Source organism: Polyodon spathula, chromosome 25 (genome assembly GCF_017654505.1).
Source record: "Polyodon spathula isolate WHYD16114869_AA chromosome 25, ASM1765450v1, whole genome shotgun sequence".
Classification (NCBI taxonomy): Eukaryota; Metazoa; Chordata; class Actinopteri; order Acipenseriformes; family Polyodontidae; genus Polyodon; species Polyodon spathula.
Genome location: NC_054558.1, coordinates 23,513,118 through 23,522,084, shown reverse-complemented (window position 1 = coordinate 23,522,084; position 8,967 = coordinate 23,513,118).

Sequence of the window (8,967 nt, the reverse complement as noted above, 5' to 3'; positions counted from 1 at the left end):
AATAGAGATGTAATCAACTTAATATAGGTGATCAAAGATTCCATCATCAGGAAAGTATGCTTTTCTTACAGGGTGGAGGTCTGTTTTACAGGTTCGGTAAATCCCCAGTATTTCAAGGAATTCTGCAAGAATCCCATACATTTTTTTGCAGAATCATTTTATGCTGACAGCATGGGGAAATTAATTTTATTTCACCTTTGAAACAGTTTTAAAAGAGATGAGATGAGATGAGTTTTTTTTTTCCATAACTCTATCACCTGTCAAAACAGTTCCATGTCAATTTGGGTACCCTGTCAGCTTGAAGTTCGTCAAACTTTCTGAGATTCTGGAGTCCCATCAGGTTCCTGAGTTCTTTATGTAACACACAGCACATCAACTGGAAGCTGATATGATTTCTCAAGGCTCCCTGTCGTATCATGAAATGCATGAGCACTAGGCTGCCAGGCTTACAGGACTGTTCCCTCATTTGACCTTTCACATGATGTTCTCTAAAGTACGCTCCCCTCTCTTGAGTACACAGACAGCGTTTTCACAAGGAAATAGCTCTCAGAATGTGCCAGAATGTGGGGTTTAAACCCAGACTATTTGTCTGCCTCGACATGTATGCTTTCACTTGAATTGACCTTCCTAATTGAACAAATAGACAACAGAAAGGGAAGCAGAGGAGAAAGCCGGACTTCATTTCCCTAATCACCTGCCTGGCTGAGCAATGGCTGATTTGAGATTCACTCAAGCACGTTCTTATTGTAGTTAAGCCTGAAGTCAAACAGAGGACTTTTAAAAGCTATAGGATAACCATTCCTATTAGAAATGAAGTGCAGGCAGTATGGTGACGGAAGAGCTAGAGCCCCCCCTAATATTATCATACTGCAAATGATCTGTGCAATTAGATGTGATAATATCATCATATCGTAAATGATACTGTGCAATTAGATGTGATAATATCATCATATCGTAAATGATACTGTGCAATTAGATGTGATAATATCATCATATCCTAAATGATACTGTGCAATTAGATGTGATAATATCATCATATCGTAAATGATACTGTGCAATTAGATGTGATAATATCATCATATCCTAAATGATACTGTGCAATTAGATGTGATAATATCATCATATCGTAAATGATACTGTGCAATTAGATGTGATAATATCATCATATCCTAAATGATACTGTGCAATTAGATGTGATTCATATTGTAAATGTCACTGTGTAATTAGATATGATAATATTATCATATTGTAAATGTCACTGTGTAATTAGATGTGATAATATTATCATATTGTAAATGTCACTGTGTAATTAGATGTGATAATATTATCATATTGCAAAAGATACTGTGTAATTAGATGTGATTCATATTGTAAATGTCACTGTGTAATTAGAACTGATTATATTATCATATTGTAAATGTCACTGTGTAATTAGAACTGATTATATTATCATATTGTAAATGTCACTGTGTAATTAGAACTGATTATATTATCATATTGTAAATGTCACTGTGTAATTAGATGTTAGTGCAGTGATAATATTATCATATGTTCTTGGTATTTTGAGTGTTAAACAATTAAAATAAAGTGTGGCATGACTGATTGAGGGCAAGATATGCTGTATGTTTACAGAAAATGTTCATCCACAGATGTTGGTCCCACAAACATGTTTAATTGTATATCGATGATCTGATAATATGTTATCCCAGAGTGTACATGATCTTCTCATTAATGTGACATTGTAGCAACACTTTATTGTAGCTGGCATTAATTCCATTGTGACTGCAGGTACTGGCAAAGTAATTGTACGACTGTGTGTGTAACTGAGTAACAATCCACAATATTGTAGTGCCTGACATACTGCCAGTGTTAGCTGCGCTAAAGTCGCTCCACAAAATACTAAATGCTGAGTAATGGTCCAACACTTTGTTTCCAGAATGCTGTATATTAGCACTGTGCCCTTTTAATCCCTTGAAGATCTTTCTGTCGCGCTACAGATTGTGGCATTAAGCCGTGTGTTAAGGGGGCTTGCTGGCTCCAGCCTGCTTGCTATCCAAACCCATGTCTCATCAGGAGAACACTTCTGCTTGCAGACGAGGGATCCTGTGCCACCATCTGCCTCTGCAGTCCCTCGGACCTAAAAACAAACAAACACAAAGTGTCAAAAGAAATCAGATCCAACCTGGCACGTTATTCATTTCTTAATTAAAGTGATTTCATGTCGGGAATGTTAAGACAATCAGTAGGATGCAAGGAGACAATCTGGTAAGGGCTCCATTCACGTAATCCCTTCGCTAACACAGGAATCTGTTTACCCAGTGAAGTCACGACAGCGGCACTGCAGATTAAGTAATGCTCTAGTAAATGAAAAGCCAATAGCGCTTACATGTTCTCTTCTAATACCCGAAGTCTAATTGCTTGTATAAGTGCCAGTTACCTTTAATGAATGGACTGTGTTTACAAGCATTTAATAACATGATACCGTATTTGTACCCAGTGGTTTGCCTTGGTTGCGGTGTGGGAACATGCAGTATAATCAACACGTAGATAGTCATGTCCAGTGATCATGTTGCATAAGTTCCAGGGGATTGGATTGAAAACTGCAAGGTTATCAAAAAGTGCTTTGTGTTAAATACAAATCCTGCAGGGAGGACACGAGGTGCTAGAATTCACAGAACCACATTAGGGTTCAGTTTCTCACATTTAGTTTATTTGTTACAAAAAAAAATGTTTTGTGAATAGGGTCACTAAAGGAGACTTATGTAAATCAAGTTGTGCTTTTGTTTTGTATTCTGTCAAATTACATTTTTAATGAGCAATAATCATGTTTCTGTGGGGCTGTGGGAATAACAATCCTACAGCTGTGGGTGAATTGAATCAATGGTACTTCTTACTTCTGTTGCAGTTATCCGTTTGCATATTGGTTCGAAAAGTTTCTCTGGGGAACAAGGGACAGAATAATAAATTCACAACAGTATATGCTGTGAGGAAAGAGATGGGGGGAGTTTAGATGAAGTAAAAACCTTTTTTCAGACTCGTTAGTGTTTAATACCTAATTACAAAGTCATAACAAAAGGAGGAGTCTTTTCAGTGCTTAAGTAATACCCTGATCCTCTGTCACATGTTTCAAAGCATTTCTTATTTAATTGCCTTTAGACACAATATCTATCTTATTTGCCACTGCACTTTTGCCTTGCTTTTTTTTTCTGGCACATTTCAGATGTTTTTTGTTTCACTGCAGTATCCTGCCCTGGCGTGACCTAGGTGCTTGAGTGTTAAACACTTAAAACTGGTCTCCCTTCCCTGCATCGTCCTGGTCTGGCTTGAGGTCAGTTTTACAGAAGCAGTTCTGGAGTGTTCAGCAGTGGAATGCTGGCTGTGTTCCAGAGCGGTATATTTAATGGCACAAAAAGAGTGCAGCACATTTTCCTTAGGAAAGTAACCCCTCCACTCTGGCACTTGCAGAACTTGCTAGTGTCAGTCAAGGGAACACGTCCCTTCTTGAATAGCGGTAAGAAACAGGCTCCATAATATAAATTACACTCATGTTCCTGTTAGAATCTTTGAGTTGCACTTACAGTACGCTTATAAATCCCGTATACCTGTCGCCTTTTCACAAAGACGTAAATTTCATTTGCAGCAAACTGAGTTAAAAAGGTGTTTTTTTATTGGCTTGTGAGATGTTCTTTGTTCTATTTATGAGGCCCCCCACTGCCAGACGGATTCTGTATTACTGTTGTGTATTTATACAGAGCTGCCTCTTATCAAATGAAGATGTGTCAAACCTTCCACACATAAAACACACAAGGCATACCTGACCGTCTATAAGAGGCGAGTCCTTCAGCGAGTCTAATGACACAAAAGTGAAAAGGAATAGGGTAAAGCAATGGGGCTTGGAAACAGAGCACATAATCCCAGCTAACTGAGTGCCGTAGCGTTGTGTTGCTGTCCATTGCAATGATATGTAACTCAAGCAGTGTAGTGATTGTTTATTCATACAGGACACTATACTGTACAGCTATACCCATCCCACTATAACATGCCATTATCGGATCGTTTGTTTGGAAATTGAAAAAATAAGCATTTATCTATGTCAGTAATTTCATTTAGAAAAGCAAAGTGCACTGGGCCGAAGTAGCTTTAATACGAGTGTATACAATGAGTGTTATTGTTAATGCTGCAGCAGAGAGGCAGCTCCAATCTCTCAGCCAGCCTGCAACAGCCACTGGTGACAGAGGTGTACAAAGAATTCAATGGGGTTAATTTCTTAAAGAATGAAGGTGAAGGGAGGAAATGCATCCAGAAATGTAATAATAGAAAAATAAGGCTTTGAATCAAAATTTACAGTCAATCCAAGTTGATCTAAACACGGTCAAATCGAAATAGAGCCCCTGTTTAGGTCATTTCAATTGTGCACCATGAGACCAGCCTGTCTCCCAGCGCACTTTGGTGCTCTGGTTTATTGTAAGTGTGCTAAGCGATAGGAATGGCCTTTATTATTACAACAGTGGAGTTATTGAGACCTGCCACGTCGTTAAATTCACTGAGCAGCAGAGCCCTCAGTATTTTTCTTCCTCGAATTTATCAACAGCTTTATAAAACTGCTGTGTTAGATTGTTACAAAGATTTCAATCTGTGTAAAAATATTGGTTCCCCCTTTTTCTCAGAAACAGTAAAGGCTTTATGGTAAGTTATTTAACTTTAAATGATTTTGGTGACAATTGTGCAGTGCAAGAAAATCTTTCTTTGTTGATTGGAGGGTACTAGAGGAACTGCATGTAAGATGTAATCCAGCAGAGGAGCCTCTCTGTTTGAAGAATTCTTCATGGTAAAAATGGAAATGTGACTCTTTATAAAGCATGCAGCAGTACAGGCTCAGATAAACACAATATACTCCAGGGGACTCAAACCCAAAACAGAAAGCAGGCCCAGCTTGTTTGTTAGATTCTTGTTTTTATTACAGCTGTGTTTTTATTCTGAATGTGTGGATAAAGTACCGTGGCCTAAACAACCAACTTCCAAGAGTTCTGGTTGTCCTGAAGTCAAACTGTTTCAACAGTATGTGTTTTCAAAGAGCTTTATCATCTTGGCAACAACCAAAAGGAAACTCTGTGTAGTTCCTTGTCCTGTATTTCTTTGTGCAGGAGAGTTATACAGATACAACTCATAAGCAGTCCATGTCTATGGTCTCCAGACAGCCCTTGCACAGCGTGATACTGGTGATGTTATTAAATCATTTCACAGTAAATTACTCAATGATACCTCCATCTCACACTGTCACACAGTTCTGAAAGCTTCTGACCTCTTTGTACTAAATAAATAACTCCTCGTATTCTACTTCGAGTATTTTACGGAAAAGCAATGCCCTGCAGAGATTTTGGAAGTTCAAAGCATCAGAGAACAAACATATTTCAAATTTGTGTGTGTGTGTGTGTGTGTGTGTCTATATATATATATATATATATATATATATATATATATATATATATATATATATATATATATATATATATATATATATATATATTCATCCTATATGGTAGCCTGTAGTGATCTGCATTGAAAACATTATTAAAAAAATATGTTTTTATTTTCACCAGCAGGTGGAGACCTCAACCCTTTGTAGTTAAAAAAAATAAAAACATGGAAAAAATAAAACCCAATTCTATACTTTAACGGGAATCCTAACCCTAACCCTCACTCTAAAACTAACCCTAACCCTTACCCTAACCCAAACCCTAACTCTAAAACTAACCCTAACCCTAACCCTAACCCTAACTCTAAAACTAACCCTAACCCTAACCCTAACCCTAACCCTAACCCTAACCCTAACCCTAACCCTAACCCTAACCCTAACTCTAACTCTAAAACTAACCCTAACCCTAACCCTAACCCAAACCCTAACTCTAACTCTAAAACTAACCCTAACAACCCTAACCCTAACTCTAAAACTAACCCTAACTCTATTCTGAGACAATTGTGTACTTGCATAAATCGTGCAAATATTTACATGTCAAGTACATTGCACCTGTGCATGATGACATTGTAATGATGTGTAAGTGCACCTCTAATACCTCCAGGATCATCATGGACCATCGGTGTATCAGTCTGAAGGCTCTCTCCAGGGGTTCAGATAATCTGATCAATTGCTTGTCCCTGTTAATACCAGTGGCACATATTGTATCTAGACAATAACGTTCAATGTAGAATGTAATATGGGTATTTGGGACTAATTAATGGTTAAAATGTGAAACATGATCTGCTCTCATCCTTATATCATAAGAGAATAGTTAATTCTCTTTACCTCAATCCATAAACCTGACAATGTAAATACATCCCTTTGTGAATCATTGCAGACTCATTGCAGCTCATCAATCACATCCAGGCAGGATCCGAATACAGTAATTGAAAGACATTCAGCATTTCCAGATGAGCATTGATCTCCTTGAATACTCATTTCCACAGACCACAGAATTATATTTCCATCAAACCCAACACTGAGAGTCTGAGGCTTGTTGTAAAGTGGCATTAAGTAAACAGGATTGTGTTTCACACTCTGAATCAGATTCGTGAAACATTCCAATTGAGCAAAAGCACATACCGTTCACTGTCATGGTAACGTTCCCAGGATGGAAAGACATGAGCCATAGCAATAGCTGAAGTGTTAATTTCAATGTGGCTTTCACTAGTGTTGGCCACTGTAGTGTGGATTCAAATTGACCCCTTTGGAGTTCTGAGAACAGCTGCTTTCGATTTCTAATATATTATTTTGGCTGGAGTGCAGGATTGCTTTAAATACCACACACACAAAAAAATGTGTTTATTCTTGTCATGTTTCAACCAGTAGTGCATTGGAAATACTGTTACACAATATCCCTTGATGGTTACCAATGGAAACTCATTTTCCAAGCCCATATATACAGTGCACACAGATTTCATTTTTCCAGTCTAATCAAAGGGTTGTTTATGAAATACAAACAGGAAGCTGGGATTGTGCCACAGAACGGCTTGCGGTAAATCAATACAGAACCACGGAGCTTCATTAAATGCACACAGGGAATGATACTTAACAAGTCACAAAGAAAAGAATCAATCAGTAAGCAGCTGTCATCTCTGACCCAGCTTCCAAATAGATGCAATCATTTTCAGTGCCCACTGCTTTGTGTTATGTGACAACACCTTCCACAGAAAGGTTGTTTTTCATGTGTAGTTTCTGGGCTCTCTGTCAGCACTCACAGGCAGAGATGCCTCCGGCTGCTTCTTCTGCTTTCTTTTTTGTTTTTCAGATGCAAAAATATACAGTGTGCTGTAAATTCTTGCTATTCTAAGAGCTGGAACTGTTCACAATATTGAATTGTTCAGAGTGCTGATCATAATCTCTACCCTACTGGAAAAAAAAACACACACACAGTCTAGACTATGTTTTATCTTTCTGACTCAATTAATATACAAAGAGAAGAAGAAGTGATACATTTTATTAATAATAGGTATCACCTGTCCTTCTCTTTGTCTATCATCTCTGGACTAATATGGCTACCATTTAATCTGTCTATGACCCAATTAACAAATAGTTCATTAAAAAAATCAATCATAAAACTGTGAGAGAAAAATACAGAAACAAATCTAGGGTTTGTAAGGTTAGATTGTTTTAGGCTTTAATAATCTTTTAAATATTCTTTTCAATAGTATTTTTAATATTATTTTAATAGGTTTTGGCTGCAGGGGCACCTAAAGTAGTATCTCTCCTCTTGTGCTTTCTCTTGATTGGTACTGAATAAATCCACATGACTCTCACGCAACTAATATAGAGCTAATGGATCACATCATGTAACCACATTCGCTTTCTTTGAACACTAGGGGATTTTCACATTAATTAGAATTAGATTCTCCAGTTGTTTATGCAGAGGTCAGGGTAATACAATTGCGTGGTTAATCTGATCCAGTTTAATACGCAGAGGTCAGGGTAACACAACTGCATGGTTAATCTGGAATCTTAAAAGTAGAGGCAATGCTTGTTTATCATTCTTGGAATGGCCCATGTCAAACTGAGCAGCACTGTTTGTTTAGTTAAAGTAAAAAAAAACCTTAATCTGATTAATCTTTTATAGACATAATAAAAGCTACTGTGCTAGTGCTATGTTCAAGTGATACTCTCCCTTCTCTAGTCAGTCCCAGGAGCTAAAACATGCATCTGCAGGGTCTCAAGAGGAGCATCCTCAGCTAGCTGAAGCAAGGGTTGGCGTGCTCACAGCTAGTGTACTAATTACCAGACTTGCTGTGAAAAAAATCAATTGTGTGAGCTGGGAAACAGAAGCCAACAGGGAGTGTAGCTCTCAGAGTCTCTTCTCGTGCAAAAGGGAGTTTGCTTTGACTTGCTATCTTTCGGTAAATGCTGCATCAGTCATCCAAACTCCTATCTCCCTTTTCAGACTTACAGCATTTAGCCTGGCAAAAACAAAGCTGACAGCCCTTTATTCTGAGGATCAGTTTATAAACCATCTACTGTGTGTATATATACGCATTATAAAATATCATGATGATTATTATTAGCAAGAAATAGAAGTTTATTACAATTATATTTAAATGTAAAGATTTGTCATGGTATATATCATGTATAAGATTTCTTGTAAGTTATTATTAGTAACAGCTGACTAAAATTGTTCATAACATCCTTTATAATACTTTTATAACACAGATGCATCTTTAAGTGTTACTTGGTTTTTGGAGACTAGACCTACACTTAACATTGGCCCTAGAGGAGTTAATGTAGAGATTGGGATGCAAGCTGCTGTAAACTATGGCTATAGATGGAGACAAGAACCACACCTGGAAAAGTACTGCGGTATCAGTCAAGAATAAATATTTGATGGTTTGTCTTTAAATATTAAAATATTGATTCCAGAATCTGCTGGAAAAGGTTCTATAGTCAGATAGCTTAGTTCAAGAAGTTAGGCTGTCAAATTGCTT